Here is a 20,341-nt window from a genome sequence, read left to right as displayed (position 1 = left end):
TCTATACCACTACAGAAAAGTTCAGGTAAAGGTAAGCAGTGGTCAGAAAACAAACACATTTTAAGGTGAGAAAAAGCCAAAATAAAGCTGTCATGGTGGTTTCCTCCTTTTTCATCAAATGTGTCTCCTGGAATCAAACTGTACCTGAAGCTTTCACTTCAAAGAATGAAGTTTATAGGTTTGGAGATTCCTGAGAGAAGCTTGAAAACATAATTTAACACTAGACACGACTTCTGATGGAAAGTGTCTGAATTCATTTAATTACTGATGTCTGGGAACTGACTTGCAGTGTTTGAATGCTTGAGGTCGGCAATGCTAAAATCAAAAGCCATTGAATGCCATTATATTAACAAGTGGAAGCTATTCATCAATGTCTTGAGCTGGGAACAGAGACGCACTGGCCCAAAAGGTGCTGCCTGGCATAAAGATGGCCTGAAGCGCACACTCATCCTCTCCAGTGACTAAGCCCAAGGATACTGGAGATAGATTCAAAGACTAAGCAGACAATTAAATGGCATTTGATTTCTCTCTTTACCAAATGCCACACACAAAAATCTGGATTTGAATCAGAGGATTTGCAGGGGACAGACTGCCCCTCACCTTGCCAATGAACTGAGCAGTTGTATTGCACATGATCCAGCACTCTAAGCACAAACTCGCTGCTTTTTTATGATCTTTGGATAGTAACATACTGAATACAGCCAAGAAGTTCAGGACTGCATCCAGACGACCCAAGTCACTATAACTAAACAAAGGGCTGACTTTTAGCTTTGGCCAGGTCTATTCACTTACCTGGCAACACTACAGGCATCCCTACCTAATCAGTAGACTGTTCTCTAAGAAATAAATAAATAATGAAAAAAAAAGGTCTGAAAGATCTCTCTCTACCTTTCAGTGCTTTAACTCTTAGATCTGACAATATTGCCAGTCAGTGAGCAAACTGTTGCATCACCACTGCAACTAGCCTTGCAGCATGCTGTCACGCAACTCTCACATTACATTTGAGAAACAAATGCAAGCTTTTACCTCTGTATTTATACTGATTCTGATAAGCAAAGAAAGGCTCTTCCCACCCACTTCCAGTAGAGAAAAACTACAGCCTAACTAAAAGCTATCTGATCTTAAGTATTTATAAAACTCCTTCAGTGAGTACTACTGGCAACACAAGCCTTCTCTGAGATGACTTGAAATCCAATGCAGCAATACTGCTGGGACTCAAGTCTTTGAAGTTCACTTCTCACAGTCAGACAACAAAATTTCTGAATCTGGATTGGAATTTACCAATCTGCAGTCCCTAGAGGATCATCAGCTCACTCGCAACCAACACAGCACAATGCAGAGGCTTGCAGAGACATCCAAGTAGTTTCTTAAGATGTTACCCACACAAACCACTGTACTAACAATACTGCTCCTATAGGTTCTGCTACTTTGTTCAGAGCTAAGTGAGTATTTCTACACAGCACAGTCAACCTGTATGTCCTAATGATATGTTTATATGGAAAGTTTCATCCTTCCTGTAAAACAGATTAAATTTATTTTTCCTACCATCATAGTCACAAAAGCATTTGATCTGTGGTTCCAATTTGCCAGCCTACATGGTTCCAGAGCCACCATACAATAAATTTTCTGTGAAGATCCCAAGATTGCTTAAGAGATGTTTCTGCTCCACACAGGGAATAACTAAGAAAAAGATGCAGCTTCAAGCATGATTTTTATTATCACTTCATCAGCTCCATTTCTAGTCAGTCTACCCTTAAAAGACAAGGCTAGAGACTTTCTTTGGGGCACAGATGTGGCTACATGAAAACAGCCAATATGAGCTATTAGTAATGTTTGAGTATCTTAACAACTCAGTATCGGTATAAAGTAAAACGGAATATTGATTTGGAGATTTGGTGCCACTTAACAATTCCCACTTAAAAAAAACCAAAACAAAACAAAACCAAACCACCTTGATCCATCCTTCAGCTGGTCAACTAGAAATACTCTGCTCATCTGAATATTGCCTAGCTATCACTTTGTACAGTAGTGTTAGACTAACAAATGACAAGAACATAAAATAATAAGGAAAATAATGTAAACATGGTAGGTAATAATACCACTAATTTTAAGTATTAAAAGAGCAGCTCTCCTTGTATGAAAAATTTTCTTAGGGGAAAGGATTCTTTGCTTTAGCTAACTGCAACATTGTAAGCGACTGCAAGATTGTAACACACAGAAACAGGTATGAAATGTTCTTGGAAATACCTTGGGAAGATTCAGAAGACTTCTAGAGGTCTTGAATGCGGTACATGCAGAAGATTTTCACCCTTCTCTGAGGCCAGAGTTGGTAAAAATCATTGCCTTTGGCTTTCCAAGATCTTCTAAAGACTGAAAACAGGAAAACACTAAATGTTACTAAAATTTGTCCCAGGTTTGCAAACAATGGTTTTCAGTATTTGAAAACAAACTTCCTTCTTTTTGTGCAGAGTCTCTTTTGCTTTTGTAAACCATGAGTAACAGCCCATCCTTATTTGTTTTCAGTTTCTCACAGAACCAGTTTGTTATGATTGCTCTCTCCTACACAAAAGCTGGTCAGGATTTCCAAACACCCTTCTGTTTATTTATGGCAAGCTGCAGTAAAAAAAAAATTGCATACTCCAATTCAGTGAAATAATCTGGTAAATAAAAACACTGATTTAACACCTTTTACCCCCTACTATATGAAAGAAAACTAAGCACTTACAGTCAACATGTCTTTCTCTAGTCTGCGTATATGTATCAAAGCGAAAAGCACCTGGTTGCTGTTGCCTCAAGATACAAGTACAAGTTGATCAGCAACAGTGCCTTCTGTACTTCCTTCTCTTGCTTGATCTGGCTTAAGAGTGCACAGAGGCTTCAGTGGGGTTGCTTTTTAATTTTTAGGGGGTTCGGGTTTTTTTCCCTTAAACCTTTAAGAGGCATGCTGGTGATCCAGTCCACAGTACACCTCCACAAACAGTGATGCCAGCAAAACACAATAGTAATAAACTGCAGCAGGAGGGCACAGGGATCATGAGTACCTCAAGCCAGTATTGCTGGAGAACATCTTGTATCAAACCACGTGTCATGGTTTAGCCCTACTCAGCAGCTAAAATACCACACAGTTGCTCACTCCCCCCTCACCGCCCCCTCGCAGTGGGACAGGGAGAAGAATTAGTAAAGAAAAGAAGGCAAAACTCCTCACTTATATACTGAGCATGATGTCACATGGGATGGAATAGTCCTTTGGCCAATTTGGGTACACTGTCCCAGCTGTTGGCTGATTAGTAACCTATCCCAGCTGTGTCCCCCAGCCACAGGTGCCACCAGCTCCAGTTCCTCTCCTAGCTGAGGTGAAAATTAACTCCATCCTAGTCAGAACCAAGATACCATGAAAGAAAGGCAAGGAGAGATTGGTCCACAACTTTTACTCAGCTGCAATCCACCTATCCAGCTGAGGCACGTAAGAGATCGTAAATCTATTAGATTGAATTTTGTGATAGAGTCTGTTTCTTCTGACAGTTTCTGAATGTGTATATCATACAGATAAACAGATGAAAAATAATCTTAACTAAGAATGGATAGAGGGGCTTTTTTTTTCCTTCCAAATAAAAGCTTCTGAATTTACAGCTTAAGATTTTCTCCAACCTGTTTCCACCCTCCCTTGTCTGAGACACAACCTTTCCTTATTTGGAGAAAAGCCTCTGTTTCAAGGAAAAACTCCTAAAAAGAGGATCTTAAATAATTTTTAATCTTGATTTTTAATTACGATCAGATACAGAATTAGAAAAGAAATAGACAAGTATTTACACTTCTGTGTCTGCTCCATGCCTAAACAAAACAAACACTTCTATTCAAAAGCCTTGTGCATTTTTCCTCCCTCCCACAGACTGTATCAACTGGCTCAGAAAAAAAAAAACAAAACCTAAACAACAAAACCCCATCTTTCACCTCTCTCATATCTTTACATCACCCTAGCTACACTACTACTTTTTCTTTTTTTCCTCCCCCTTTCTCCTCCTTTTAAGTGTTCAGGGCTTGGTCTGGTTTGCTATGGGCTACTTGATAATCACACAGTAATCTCTCTCCCTACCCCGGCCAAAGAGTAAATAAGCCAGAAAATAAAGATGCAGCCCACCAAAATTCATTCCTTGGGTTTCCAGCAACAGTTTTCAATATTCATAGAATACAGACCAATGACAGGATAGAATGTAGAAACATAACGTGTGATTCACTGAAGCAATCTATGTCGTTGAAGATGCTTCCACTCCCCCTTCCCTGTATAACACACGCTCTGCCACAAATTATTGCCCCGGAGCACCAGCAACACTTGCGTTGTCACTGTCCCATTGGCATTATGGTGCAAACCCATACTGACATCTCATGACAGTGCCTATAATCAGACAAAATGCAGGCACATGCTCTACTCCACCCGCTCTGCTACATGAGCAGAGGGAAGTGTAAAGCTGGAAGTGTTTATCACAAATTACAAGGCTCAGCTATTAGAGCCTTAATTCTCTTCACTTGTCCAGCAACATTACTAAAAAAAAAAATAAAATCAAATCAATGCAAGTCCACAGTGCAAGAGCTACTTCTAATTAGGAAACACAGTAAATGCAAATGGCCTGTCTAGCAGCTTTCCTCTCTTTAAGGTAGTTTTGAGTTGTACTATGCTAGATGTGGAAGCCTGCGGAAATATGAACAGCTGCAAGAAGTATAAAGTACACTAGATTTGTGCATGACTTGTTCTCATCTTCACTGAGTCCCTACTGCCATTTGAATCCAAGGATCTAGAGCGTGGAATCTGACCCCATAAAGCACCTAACAAAATGGACCCGATTAAAAGGTCTTAAACAAAATTAATGACCTTAATTTAAAAAAAAAAAAAAGCAAACAAACAAACAAAACAATCTAACGGCATGCTTCAAATTGAGTCTATACTTGAGTCTCCAGACACAGTGGTAGAAGAGAACTTCATGTATTAGAAAGCCAGACCCATCTACAGAAACATTTTGGAATTTGACTTGCTTTCTGTAAAGCTGAATTCCTACTTCTGTTTCACCTCCATTCATAGTTATCCTCCCTAAGTAAGCAAACAAAGCACATCCAGCCCTCTTATTTACATTTCAGCAACTCCTACGTTTTCACACCTCTCTGGTTCTGTTTTGAGGATGGAGCACATACATGAAAAGTAAATGCACAAGATTTCGTAGTTGTATTGCATCATTCAATTTCCTACGCACTTTCCCAACTAGCAAATACAGCAGCTGCATTTGTATGCAAAAGTCACCACGGGTTGCAAGAGAGGCAGAGTGTATTTTAATGTAATCTCACTGAGGATGCAAAGCTCAGCGCAGCAGGGGAATGGCACACTCTCCAGTGCACCCTGCCGTCCTGATGCACTAAGACCCTGCCAGAAAGGAGCTCTCTGTTCCCTTCCAGTTTGTTTGCCTGTGATTTCTACTAAAGGAGAAAAAGAAAAAAAAAATGTAGTTCAGTTAAGTAATACACCAAACCTATAAAAGTTATCCCCACTAAAGAAGTTCAATGCTTCAGTTCAGCTTTTAGCTCTTGAGATCTCTATTTTGATCTCCACAGTTCACTGAAGTCTAAGTCCTAGTTCTGTTCTGAAAACATCACTTCAGTTCTTTTTCTTTTGTTTTATGCAACTAAAATAAAGGTCACTTTGACTGAAATAGGACTTCCAAAACAAAGTCTAACACAGAAAAGAGAAAAAACACGTGAAAGATTTATCCTCTCAAAGGGAGAACCTTTTGATGGTCTATTATTACCTTACAGATATAATTTTAAAATCTGTATTAGATCAGAAAAAAAAATATTATTCAAAGCCACTCTCTTTAGGTATTGGAAAAAAGGTTAATACCAATTTTAGTGAATTTCAAAAACAAACCGGGGAAAAATGCATTCTACATGTCCCGATGACGTTTCTTCAGCCACAGGTTTTCATCTGTTCTGTCTTGATAAGCCAGGTGGAGTCCCAGTTTGGCTTACAAAGGGCAGCAGCCCTTTCACTTTATTTAACCTGAAATGAAACTTGATGGGAAATGTTTCAGACATAATAAGGCTATAAGCTTGCTCACATCCACTTCAAAATTCATTTTAATATAAGCAATGTTGTTTTCACTTAACCATTTATTTTTGGTTTTTTGTTTTTTTTTTTTTTAAGGAAAAAACATGCAGGTCAGAAATCAAGTCTTATCAACATTGTAAAAATGGACCTCAACCACTCTTAGATAAGATAACTTCAAAACAAAAGCCTCCTGTTATCCAAACTAGGAATGTGAGGATTTTTTTTCAAGCATATTGTCACTGAAGAGTAGAATAAAAGGCTATTCTAGAGCCACAAAAGGTTAGAAAATTTGAAGATGTTAAAGTTTAGACTATCAGGGGAAAAAATACACATACACATTTTTAAGATACATCCAAAGGAACTACAGCACTCAGGAAAAACACAACAGTAAATTAGACTGCAACATCACATCTACTACACTGTCAAAACCCACCACTATACATATAATTCCTGTCAGGAAAAATGAAGACAGATTGTTGCTGAAAAAGACACTCTTCAGAACAACCCTAACCTTTAAGCACTGATGAATCAAAATATTTACAACATTTATCCCCCTATGAAGCTCATTCTCTACAATTAAAGTTCTTCTCAATTACTGCAGCATATTGCTACAGAAATTTTGGCAGAACACATTCTCAATTTACATAATTGTTCAGAGTAGGTACCTAACTTAGAGAAAAATCATACATTTTCAAGTATTATTGATGTTCTGAAGCCTCCAATTTGTTTTACTCATAACCATTTACACATTTTGTTGCTTTCTTGGCACAGAGAGATCTCCAACTGCTGCTATCAAAGTCAGTAGCTTTGCATTGGCAAGAGTGTCAATGGAATTGGCATGGCATTCACTACCGGGACTTTTTTTGAAGTCCTACCTTTCATTTCTCAAGCTAACCGAGAGACATATTTTGAAGTTAGCAATGTAGGTAGGTATAAAGACCCATCAGTACTACCTCAGTATCTGCCCTTGGAGTGACTGAGCTGTCCACAGACAGTCTGGAGCACAACTGGTACTCTAGTTCAGCTGCCTCGTGTGTGCAAAACCTCTTCCAAAGAAAGGAAGCCAAACAGTGCTGGTCCATAGAAAGGCTGCTAAGGGACTTCAGCATCACAGCTTAGCTTTGTCCAAGTTTTTCTATAGCTAAAAGGGCCACTAAAATACCAATCTGATAAAATCTTGAAAAACATTTTTCCAATTCCACTCTTGGCCAGGTAACTCAGCAGTCAATAGTGCAAAGTTCCTCCATGTGTGCTGGAAATCACAAAGACTGTGGCCTAGGACACAGACTAGCACCTGCCGAGAACATGCTGCAGCTCCTTTCTGGGAGGCCTACATTAGCTATTTCCTTGCCTATAAAGGCTAGGCAGATTCCAGGTGGTCAGTCCATGTGGGAACACCTTGAACCAGGATTTTCAAAGCTTTCCTAGTCTCCCAAATTGCCAAGATCCATCATCATTGCTTCATTTTCTTCTCTTGAAACTACCTACCAGAGTTGCCTCTTTTCCCTGGAATTTCTTCATGGACTCAGCAGGAACACTCCTCAACAAATTCTAAGTATGTTTCATCTCAAATTGAAGACACTAACTGTTTAAAGCCCAAAACTGAATCAGATGCAAATCCCACCCATACGCCAGCATACAAAAAAAAAAAAAAAGAATTGTTTGAAAAAGAAAAAACAAACTGTGAAAAGTATCCGTTCTTTACTTTTCTTCAGAGATCAGAATTTGATCGTAAAATTTCAAAAATCCCCCCTGAAATAAAGTTAGTAAAAGCCTATAATATAAATGATACAATCACATAACCTTTCAAATGGGTAAGCACATAAAATGACAGAACTAACATCAGACCTCACTGGATTTCATAAGTTGTCAAAAGGCCAAAGTCAGAACACAAAGAAGTGAAGAATTGGAAATTGTTTTGCCAAAGATTCTACAAGTGATTGGCTATTTAGTATAGCTCTCAGGTAAGCCAAGAAACTGGGGGGATATACCACCACAACTGGTTAGTAATTTTTTGAGGAGACTAAATAAATAGATTTTTAAAAATCAGGCTCCTAAAAATATGTTTGGAAAACCTCTATAATTTTCAGCCTTCTGGCACTGCTTCTCTGAACTATCTCCAAAGAAGTGAGGTACAAAAATTCAAACACGACATTTTTTTTTCTCTCTTCTTTCCCAATCAGTTCTGGAGTAATTGAAGTCCTCAGAGTACAAGACACACTGACAAATGCCATACGAAAGTCCTAGATGGATGAGAAATATGAAGGATAATTTCTTACACTAAAAAGAATTAAAATGAGACAACTACATGCTTGCTGTAGGTGAGCACAATTATAGTGGATGACATTTGGTAAGTTTCTCCTGATAAGACTGTCAACTGTTCTCACCCAAGTGTTTAAATTAATTTCATTTTTCACTTCATCCAATTCCCATTTCTAGTCAAATTTATAATCATCACTGTCCCATACTAGCGTGGCATTAAATTACTGTCATTCTTGGCCATTAAGTCAATCATATTCTAGGCAGCAGAGATGGTCAAAACCACCACAGCAGCACCATGAATTTCACATTGAACACATTCCTTTTTGCTGTGTTGTAGAAGCTGATCATCAGTGTCAGAAGCTACATTATATCAATTTCTGATTTTTCAGGCAGAAGCAACACATTCTGAATCAAAAATAGAGATAACAAGAAAGTGTTGGTTTTTTTTACAAACAAACACTACATTTTCTCTGGCCAGATCCTGCTCACTTTACTTTGCAAGTACTCACGGAATAACAGGCCCACGCAAGCCTAAATTTCCATGTGCTACCGATGTTTCAACCATACTTCTCCTTTACTGTAAACTGCAAATGTATTATGTATTGCTCCCCTTAATAGAAAAAGAACGGTCACAGGGGAAGGGGGGGAACAACCCACGACCCCCAAAAACACCTTCCCCTGATGTTACTTGAATTTCTTTATGTGTTCAAACTCAAATCCTGAGCCACCAATACACAGACTTTTGAACAGGAGCTGCCATCTCAAACAGAGCATTCATGTCCTTCTTGTGGAGAAGATAGACTCAAATAAGATTGCAGCTCAACTAGAAGATCCCAGGGAATCTTAAGCTTGTTGTTCAAGGCAGGATTCTATATTTTCTGTTCAGGGCTAATTTGAAGTTCAGTCACTTCCAAATTTGCTTTCAAAAAATATCTCCAGAAATTTAATGTCTGTATAGTCATCTTTACTTTTAAAATATCACATGGTTTTCTAACAGTAAAGACGATGCTTAATCTCATATTCTGTGTGGTTCATATAACATGCTGATCTACAAAGCGTTAAATAAACAACACCTCACTTTCCACATTAAAATTCCCTTCCCTAAAAGCACTTGCTCTCCTTGGAAATGAATGTAAGATATACCCGCAAATCTAACTGGATCGCTTCCAAAGAAAACCTGATGTGACTTCTTCTGCCTTTAAATATTGGAAGTAGTATTTTCCCTATATCCGTCAACTCAATAGCTGCCCAAATGCATATTTTCTTCATGCATGCTTATACAGGAAGAAATAGGAACTTCTGCTGCTCATATGCACAAAAAAAAAAAAAAAAATCACAATCCTAATGACATTTTTTATAAACATTGTAAGCATCTAAAAAAAAAAAAAAAAAAACAAAAACTTATGCTTAAGAGTCATTAATTGGTGTGACTACATTATTTTTAGCGTCCTACCAAAGCAAGAACTTATTATTCTCTAACAGTTTCTCACCGTACCCATATCTAGCCTAGTACTTCACACATAATAACTGCAAAGTGCTTTACAGATACTGTCAAATTACTCACAATCTGAAAAGCAGACAAAAGATGAAAGAGTTTTTCTGGAATACTTTTAAAGTCAAGTAAAAATTTCTCTCTAGTCATTTGTAAACTTGAACAGAAAAGAGAGATCTGACAGAGCAGCTACATACCAGTAGATTTTTAAGCATCTTTGGTATCTATATTATTTGTTCAGTGCATCACTGGATTTCTGCAGGCTCTGGTTAAACAGTAAACTTGTTTTTTGGATGAAAACTCTAAACAATTGTTCAACATCCCTCGGAGGCCTTTACCCTGCCAACTACCTCATGCAGGCAGATCCCAGAATCAATAGGAATTGGCAAGGCTACAGTAATTCTTTACCCCAGCACTGCGGCCTCTGGGTCTACTCCTGATCTTTTCACAACCGGATGAATGTCACCATTAACGTTGACAGAAGTAAGACGAACCCCAACTTGCTTCTGAAACATTTGTGAGATATACTCCAATCCCTACAAAACCAGACAAATTTAAAACAAGCTTTAAAAAAAAAAAAAAAAAAAAGTATTCGGGCTATTTGCTAAGATCAACGTCAGTGGTTTATCTCACCACACTAGGTTTTAAACCATAGCTCCAATTCTCTCACATCTTATTATAGCGTATGCTGCCAAGTATACTGTTTCCCAGTGTTTGTGTGTGACGGTTACGTACATCAACTTGTCAGTTGGACTCTGCCAGAGACCATACAGACAAGGTGGCTTCGCTCCGCAGACTGAATTCACCCTCCATCCCTGCCCAGGCAGACTGGCAGCAACGAGTCATCTGCAACCCACAGCATCGCAGGAATCCGTGATTTTTTTTTTTTATTTTTTTTTTTTTTAGAATTGCTCCAGATTGACCAATAAGGAAATTCAGTGCTGAGAAGTAAATCTTTCCCCACCCTGAGCTAGGTATTTAGCCACCTGAGCCGTACCTTTTCAGTTCCCAGGGCTGCAGATTTAATCTTCCAGCAATCAAGGTGCCCAGCTCCCTCTCAGCTGGCAGCTCTCGCTTATTTAAACAGCGGAGAGGAGCAAAAGCTTGGTTTTGTCACCCAAACGAGTAGCTTCAAGTCTGGATACAACAAGAGAACTGCTCCTACTGAGTAAGGAGACGCGTTTCAGCGCCCGTTTCGAGGCAGCAGAGCCATGTTTTAAGAAACCGCCACAAACCGAGCACTTTGGAAGGAGCGGGACCCTCCACCTTGGAGGCTGGCGGGACCCTTCACCCCCTCCCCGGGCTCCGGTTCGTCCTTCCGCCCCCGCCGCCTCCTACGCCGGAGTTGAGCCGAGGGCCGGCGGGACCGCTGAGGCGAGCTCCGGCCGTTACCCCAACGGTCGGAGCTGTCGTTTGAACCGTTCCCCTGGTAACGCGGACAACCCCCCCTTCCCCGTCAACCCCCCACTCCAGGCAGCGGTGCTGAAAGGCCGGGGCAAGGCGGGGGGCCGCCGCCGGCCGCCCCGCGCCTTGTCCCGCTGCTCCGCTTAGATAACGGCGGTGACACCGCCTCAGGCCCGGCCGCTCAGCTCACCTCGCAGCAGGTGCCACCCTCCCGCCCCGCTCCGACGAAGAAGCTCCCGCACAGCAAACCCGCCGTCCCAGCTGTTTCGACTCTGGTGCCGGAGCGGGAGGAGCTTCCCTTCCCCGCCCCGCCCAATGCGCAGCGGAGGCCCGGCGCGGCAGGGCCGCACCTGCCGCGGAGGAGGGGGCAGGGCCTGGGTCACGGCCACGGGATCGTGTCGCCGGTTACCGGTCACTCTTGAGGCGTTGCAGGGCCGCCGACGTCCACCGTGCCCCCGGGAGGTGGTGGCCGCTGGCAGCGCCCCGGGTTTCCCGCCCGCCGGGGCCGCGGCCCTGCGGGAGGGCTGGGGGGGGGGGGGGCGAAGGCCTTGGTCGAGCCATTGGCAGTAGCGAGAAGTTTGTGGGCACAGCACCTGAGAGGCGGCATCGCCCACGGGAACGGCGGGGTCGGGAGGGCCGTCAGCCGCGGGGAGTGGGGAAGGAGGATTTTAGGACAAGAAATATGGCTGGAAAGAGAGAGAGATCTCCAGAAGGACAGGCCCACTGCAGGGTCAGGGCCTGAGTGCTGCATCTAGGATATTAAAGCATCAGTGCTTTATTATCCTATTAAGGATTTTGACGTCGCTTTTTAAAAACCTTATTGCAAGTGTGAGGAGGGACACCCCTCTGAGTTAAAACTGCTGCACACAGGCACGCCGCAGCCGTGTATTTTTCCAGATGCTGTCTTTGCAGGGACACAGTACCCGGCTTTGCAATGAGTCTTAGTAACAGCGCTTTTCTTTCAACCTCGCCTCATGGAACTGTGGGGAGGTGGGAGCTTTTCTTCCCCCACCCTCTAACTGATCCCATGGTGGTGAAGAACATTCAGGAGTATTAGAAATCTAATGATTAGTGAGCCACTTATATAATTTAGTATGACTGGACAGTGCTGTAATATATAGGAGGAAATACTATTTTGAGAATTGCTTGAAGCAGCTTTATTTTTGAGCAGAGTCCACACCTTGCTTCTGTATTTTCTTGGGACTCACTCCCTAACTGATTTGTACATTTAATACAAAACCAGTAGATCCCCAAAATCTCTGCCTCCATCTCAAATATATCTCCATATTAAATTTTACATATGTGCCACATCAGAGGAGTTCAAGCCTTTTTCAGATGACAATTCCCTAAAACATTTTTCAGAGTGTGAGTCCTTACTTAAGCCTACTGGCCCGTGAGTTGTGCTGCTTTAAGGTATCCACAAAAGCCATCTAGAAATACCACAATTCCTCATCTGCGGAGGAAACAGTTAAAACTGGAAAGCAAATGGAGAGAGTGCACAGCACCAGGTGCAGTATATGGTGTCTTTTGTGGAGTGATGCAAAGCTTCTCCAATGTAAGTTTCAAGCAGATTGGTGCCGATGCAGTGCAAGACTAGGCAGATGTCAATTTCTGTTTCAACACAGAGGCATAAAAGACAGGGCCATCGCTTCGTATCAGGGCCAGTTAACTCATGTGCAACACAAAACTGTTGTGGCCACATTACCTTTTATTCCAGGGCTATTTTGATCAGTGTTAGCTTAAACATTTCCACATCTTGCTGCACCACACAGTGTGGACATCACAAGGCAAGTGATGAGAAGAGTCTCCCTATACTTGGACACTTCTGAGCCACTGTAACTAGAAATCTCTCAGGAACTAGAATGTGGAGTTGTAGGAAGTGCAGCACCAGTGGCTGAGGTGAGCAGAATGTGAGCAGCGACCAGCTGGCTGGAGTTTGAGGGGCTGCAAAAGCACTGAGGGCCAGCCAGTGGTTTGCCTCTTTCCCTGGCAGATTGGCCCTGAAACCCAGCATGGCTTCCTTGAGCTTCCAGGGAAGTGTCTACACAAAGAACGTGAAGGGCAAGAACATCCAGGTGGTGGTGCGGTGCAGGCCTTTTCATGCCTCACGATGTAAAGCAAGTGCCTATGCATTTGTAGACTGTGATCAAGCAAGAGCAGAAGTTAGGGTCTGCACTGGAGGATTCACAGACAACTGATACGTACAGGATGTTGTGTGTCACATTTTGGATTGTTCTTACGGGTAGAACTGTACAGTGATCATTTATGGCCAAACTGTAAATGGAAAGAGCTTCGCAATTTAAGGGGAGCCCCAATCAAGAACATGCTTGGGAAGAGAATTTGCTAACAGGTATAATACATTGTATCAAATATTAGAAAAACTCACAGAGATTGATACTGAATTTTTTTTTGTAAAAGTCTCTCTTCTGGAAATCTATATTGAAGAGCTTTTTGATCTTCTGAATCCTATTTCCAATGTTGGAGGAGGACTGCAGATATTTGATGATCTCATAAACAAGACAGGTGTAAATGTGAAAGGCTTGGAAGAAATACCTGTATTCAACAAAAATTAAGCCTACCAAATCTTGGAAAGAAGTGCAGCAAAAAGAACTCCTGCAGCTACTTACATGGGAGCTTGTTAGAACTGGGAAGATAAACTTGGTTGATCTTGCAGGAAGTGAAAACACTTCGATTTGGGGCAGTTGATGAAAGAGCTTGTGAAGCTGGAAATACCAAGCAGTCCGTTCTGACTGGAGAAAGAGCTATTTCTGTTCTTGTGGAAGGAGACACAGAGAATCTTAATTTACAAGAATCATTCAAGACTCTCCTGCAGAACAACCAAGAACATCAATAATTATCACAGTTTCTCACACAATTGTAAATCTTGAGGAAACATTGAATACACTGAAGTATGCTCACAGAGCAAAGAACATAATGAAGCCTGAAATTAACCAGTAGCTGCTCAAAGGAGCTGCTACTAAGGAAGACACTGAAGAGGCTGAGCATCTAAAAGGAGACCTTGCTGCTACACAAGAGTAAAATAGAGTCTGTAGTTTCATTGAAAATTCATAAAGCCCTCAAAGGAAAGCTGACAGTTCAGGAACACCAAGTTGCAGAGTATATTGACATAATCGGTGCTGTGGAAGAAAAAGTGAAAACAATCACTAACCCATTCACAATTGATAAAAGCAAACCTTAACAACAAAAACGACAAGGTAAAGGAACTGAAAGAAGCACAGACAGATCTGCAAGATACCAAGGTTTCTCTGGCTGAGAAAGAATATCTGGTTTCAGTTTTGGAAAATAAAGACAAGACACAGCTAGCCATTTGTTTCGTACTGTTAGTACAAAAGATGTATCTATACAAAACTGGGTCTTAAGAAGGCTGTTGATCAACACAATGCTACCACCCAAATGCATTTGTAGGAGAAATTAATGTTCTGTTCAACAAAATACAAGATTCAGTTAGTGAGAACAGTCTGAAGTAGCAACGGATGTTCACAGCTTATGCATATTTTATAGGTGGTTTCCTATCTACCATTTGTTCAGCAGCTAATATAGTTGCATTAGTTGCATCATTGTCTTTTGCCTCTGTTACAAAATGGCTCACCATTGAACTTTCTTATATGTCTGAAAAAAATATTACAAAATAAGACTCTGCCATTTGCTAGTAAAGCTGATCTGTTGAGGTTGACTGACATGTATGTGAATTAGGAAGAGCATTAAATATCTTGACATCAATGGTGGAAATTGTCCCGGAACTGAACTGTCAGTTTCAGAATAACACGAGGAAATGTTCTGCTGTGGCTGATGAGATGGAGGGCTATAAAAGGAATTAATATCTTCTTAGGAGATCTCTGTCTCACGCTGAGGAAAAAAAAACAGACAGTGTTTTTCCTCAGCTGCAAAATACTGTGAGAATTTAAGAGAAGTGAACATGGCAAAGCTTGTATATACAAAGAACGCAAATGAATTATTGTCCTCACTGCAAAGCCAGGTGGACCTGTTGGCTCAGGAGATACAGAAGAACTTAGCTGGTATACTGTCCAAAAATGGAAGTTTGAAGACCACCATCACTGCTGGGCAAGAAAATGTTTACCTGGAAACTATACACCTAGTCAGCAGTAAAACTTCTGCTTCAAAACAAATTTATTGCATCTCTGGATAATTTCTTTCAAGAGGAACAAGGACATAAATGGTGAAAACAAGAAGTTGCTAATGGAATTCATTGTCTGTCCTCAGCAACTTCTTGGTAATCTCACAAATGTGTCTCAGGATACTGGTAAAAGGAGTGAATTTAAAACTGCTCAGATAGCTTTATGGATCAGTAGCAGTCTCCTTCAGCAATAAGAAACAGCAGTTTCAGTGTTTACAATAGAAAACAGAAGGTTTATGATTGAGATCAGCATTTTGTATTGGATATTTTGTTCTGCATTAAGTTGCAGTAGATGTGGTTTGGAACTACCACATTGTACGAACAGATCCTACAATTGATGTTATTATATGCATATCAAGAATACAAATAGTCTTTTGTGTTCAAAGATCCTTGACATACTGCTGGCACTAAAACAAAGTGAGAATTTTAGAAGCTTTGGAAGTCACCCACGAGAGCTACAAACCAACGGCCTATACTGACCTTAAAAACAGAAAGAGTGAGTATGTCATTTTGCTGCCAGCCATGTTCAGGGTCTCCACATCCGTGCTCTCATTTAGAGGCCTGACTGAATGACTGCTAAAAAAAGAATCTTCTTATCGATTTCCAGTATATGCTCACTAAAAGCCAGTCAATAAGTAAGAATTTATTCAAAGAACGGAATTGTCCTATGGCTATTGGAAGCCGGGAGCTAGACAGCAAGCAAATCTGTGGAAAGGGGAAATGCAATGGATTTATGTATTATACACAACTTCTCTCAAGAACAACAGTAAATTGTGGCTTGTGGCATTTACAAAGTGCGTGACTTAAAGAGATAGAAAAATTATCCTTAAATATAGACTTGTCAGACTCTTTTATTCTATTTATATAAAAAAGCTTATATTGCTACAAACATACCCCCTTAGATATTTTTTTGTAAGTCTTACTTTAGAGATTGGCATCAGTGTAATTTCTTTATCACTGCAACATATGGCAGTCTTCCCTGCTGCCAAAACATGGCCATGTTTCAGCCTCAGGGTACAGCTGGGTTGAACTTAAAACTGAGACTGTTTTCAAACATAGAAACAGAATTTTATTTTACTCCTCCTAACACCATAAAGGAGAAGTAAATTCAGAATTCCTGTCACCGGAACCTCTATGAGCACTACAGTGCCTGGTGGTTCCAGCTACACTAGGAAATGTTTTTTCCTTCTAGTTTTTGGATTACGTCTAAAATGATAACCAGTCACTGCTATCTCAGGATGATGAATCATTCAACTATCCACACTGAAAACTTCAGTTCAGATCCCAGCATGGATTTGCTAGACTCTGAATCTTATGGTGATTTATGGTGAGTTTCCCACATAACCACAAGTTATAGCAATCTCAGTTCATGTGCAATCCTGTTCTCAGAGGCTCTTTACAACTCATCCGTACTTAACCCATTATTTCCTTTTATAGTGCTCTTCCTGATTTGCAAGGCTGAATGTGAACCTGCTGTATTGGTGCATGTTACCTCAATGTTCTGAAAATTACCCAGATAAACACAGCCAAATCCTTGTTGCGTTAGAAAGTATACCACGCACCACTATTTTTATTAAAACCATAAAAATATCAAACACTACACTAAGTTCTGAGCAGTTTGCGCAGCTGAGCATTTTCCAGATTACACGGCAGTACCGCAAGCATCTAAAGCAAGCAAACAGAATAAAAGTCTAACATTTAAAAAAGGAATAAAAAATAGTATCTGCAATTCTATTCTCTAACTTTGCAACTGGAGCTAGAAGAAAACCCACAAGTGCTTTGGGTTTTCTGCTGATTCGTGGAGCTGACAAACGTCAGTTGCATGACAGCATCTGCTTAAAAGCAGCCCAGTGTGCAACATAAAATTAAACCAGGTAAGGGAGTAACTGTTCCCTTCTCAGTAGTAGATATATAAATAGTAGTGTTAGCTGTAATGTTGGAGTTGTCTAGGTTACTGCTTTGACCTTGTTCTTTCATTTGGAACAGGTTTAGTCAGATGAGGTGATATTTCCCTACAGGAGGAAGGAGGCTTCCTGACGGGTAGCAGGGTGCGTAAGGTCCTGTTTTGAACGTTGCAGCACTTCCTCTGCTATGCATGTTGTTCTGAATACAGCTCTGGATGTAGCCCTTGACATTTACAGAAAGGGAAAAGGGAAGTGGAGGTTAGAGAAGAAACTAACAAACCAGTTCTCTAAACAACCCATATAGTACTGTTGGCAGGTAAATTGCTGGCCACTAACAGTTAACAATTTTTTTATTCCCACTTCTCCCTTTTCTAGATCCCCCCTACTCCCAAAGAACAGTTGAGCTTGGCTCAGCCTGAGGCTGCTTTAAACAAAATCATTCTCCACTTCTGAACTGTTGAAATCAAAATAGTCTGGCACGTTAGATGTGACAATCCACAGCTTTTATTTCTGTGAAGTAGGAGGTGTATTTCTCACCAAGCAAGCATATTTTACTGCCAGTACTCTGAAAATGTAGTTGCTCCATTTAGCATGTGGCTGCTGCAAGAGGAGCTGGAGGCTCTGATGTACGAGAAGTTCCATGACCAACTTGAAAGGGGTCACAGTATGGCTGGCAAAGGAAAAGCAGGAGTAGAGCCTTGGGGAAAATGGTCAGGAAGAGGGAGAGGGACCATGCACTCCTGCAGTCCTTTTTCCACTGTGATATACGAGCTTGTGTATATAATGCTTTATTGAGCCTGGTGCAAGTCTTGGCACTGTCACTCTGCTAACAAAAGCGTAGGCCCTAGTGTAGAGCACTTTGCATGCCTTTGTTTTCAAAACTAGTGTACATAATGAACCGTAGCCTCTTCAGACCAGTCTTCCTTCAGCTTTTTCTTACATTCAGGTTGTTCCTACAACAGGAAGTTGCATGGAGGTAGTGAAGATCTGAAAGAATGACTGAATGTTTGCTGCACTTTTAATTCTGGGACAATTAGACAACCAATTCTCTCCCTGTTAAGAATAAGAAGGAAGATGCAGGCGTTAGAAACCAAGGAAGAAGATAACTCATATAAGTAACTTACTGAGCTTAGTCTGTCTGCAGAACCAAAGTGCTTTCTATTAGAAGGCCTCATCCCGTCCACAATTAAAGCTGGCAGAGCTGACCTCACTCTGCTGCCTTCAAAAGCCTGAATGATGAAGTAAAACATGAAGTTTTACTTGAGCCATTTGCTGCTAGTCACCTCTCAGGAGGAAGAAGCAGCAGCTATGCAAAGGACCCTACTGCAGGCAAGCTCTGGAGCCTGAAATGGGATCCAAAATGACCTGAAGCTGAATATAATTCAGTAGAAAATTTGCCACAGTCCAGAATGTTCATTAAGAACGAAATAACTATGCACACCAGCAATTCCTTCCTCACAGAGTTAAAAAAAAAAAAGAAAAAAAAAAGTTTAATTCTATAATGATAAAGCCCTCTATGTTAGAAAAACATCTGAAGATGAGCAGAATAAGAAGATCTAGCAGGTACACATTACAAACATACCATGTGACAGAAATATGAGCATGTGTAACACATTGTCCTTTGTCTTCCTCACCCTAGGACTACTCACTTCCCAGAGACCACCTTGACAACTGTTGATTCATAACTGATCAAGCAGTTCCAGTCTTTTGCCATTCAAAAGCACTTGCGGACATCAGTTCTTGTGGGCTACTGCACCCTGCACTTAAAGGTTTGGGTTTGCTAAGTTTTAAGTTGTTTCTGCAAATGCTGCCAGCCTTTTAGCCTTTCAGTGTGTGTTCTAATGGTTTTCTGTGGTTTTTAAAGCATTACTGAAGGTCCTGTATGGCTTCATGTTTTCAGGGCATGAATTTGTAAACTGTGGCAGGAATAGCTAGGTGTCCCCAAACATCCCAAAATAATGATGTTTTGCAGATACCAGTGGCATGAGGTCTCAGGAGGAAGAGCTTTCGTAATCATACTGATGGCAGAAGCATGGCTGTACTAGGTCAGAGCAAAGATTTACCTGACACAGTGTGATTTAACCCTCACGGGGTGACTTTCCAATGCTTAAGTCTTTAGACGAGGAACAGTAGAAATCAGGAGTAGTTAATTTCCTAACAGTAATCTGTTCTTCTAATAGGATGTAATGTTTAATCAGACAACTGGTGATAGAAGGTGAATGCATGTTCCACATGTATGTGAATTAGCTTATTTTGCATGTCATGGAAATGCCAATAGGAATAAGGAGCATGCTAGTTGTAATATATATCCCTTTTTCCAAGTTTGCCAGTACATATGTTTTGCCTATTTCCATTCTTGATATTACCTATCTGAATACTGCAAAAGCCATTCTAGCATACAGTTGCCCCACAAATGAGAAATTCACACACAGTTCTCTGAAAGGTCTATGCGTGCTTGCTCAGCAATTTGTTGGACTGGTTACACTGCGTGCATAGTGGTCTGTAATACCTTCTGCCATTTGGGTCATGATGAAAGACAAGAAACAGTGCTCCATACACCAAACACTAGATGGATTTTCTACTCCATATAGCACAAGATTTGACTTATCTTAGGATAAGATTCAGGTATATTAAATGTTACTGCATCCAGTATGTGTGGAAATAGATATGTATGTATGTATTTGGAGCTGAACTTCTGCAGTTCAAGAATTTTTAACAAGTACACTAGTCCAAAACATAATATACCTCTTTCATCACTTCAAAAAATCAAAGAGATGCTATAACAAAAAAAAAAAAAAATCCACAACAACAATAAACCAAACCTTGAATGGAATATTTGATGGATTCACAGATTGACAGTTGATATTTATCTGGAGTTCAGCTTAAGTCCATCTAGCTTATTTTGGACAAAGACACCTGTACACGTGGCACTTAAATCTCAAAATTAGAGCACTCCTAATGAATTCTCTTTAAGTCAATAAATAGTGACATATGGAAAAGTAGCATCTTATATCAGCTAGCCTAACATAGTC

The 20,341-nt window shown here is 40.7% G+C and overlaps 1 protein-coding gene and 1 pseudogene across 1 annotated transcript in view; one reads left to right on the top strand and one right to left on the bottom strand.

Annotated features, from left to right (window-relative positions):
- KLHL32 (kelch like family member 32) overlaps positions 1-11,701 on the bottom strand; it is a 129,876-nt gene extending 118,175 nt beyond the window's left edge. The window contains exons 1-2 of the mRNA XM_086744429.1: positions 11,659-11,701; positions 2,248-2,370 (exon numbers count right to left, since the gene is read on the bottom strand). The gene's annotated coding sequence lies outside the window, so the exon portion shown is untranslated. The remainder of the gene's footprint in view (positions 1-2,247; positions 2,371-11,658) is intronic.
- A 1,551-nt stretch (positions 11,702-13,252) lies between these two features.
- On the top strand, positions 13,253-15,599 carry LOC104478692 (kinesin-like protein KIF11 pseudogene; annotated as a pseudogene).
- Positions 15,600-20,341: the final 4,742 nt, after the last annotated feature.

The sequence above is a fragment of the Chlamydotis macqueenii genome, chromosome 3 (assembly GCF_036417535.1).
Source record: "Chlamydotis macqueenii isolate bChlMac1 chromosome 3, bChlMac1.mat, whole genome shotgun sequence".
In the NCBI taxonomy this organism is placed as follows: domain Eukaryota; kingdom Metazoa; phylum Chordata; class Aves; order Otidiformes; family Otididae; genus Chlamydotis; species Chlamydotis macqueenii.
This window is presented reverse-complemented; position numbering and strand designations above follow the sequence as displayed.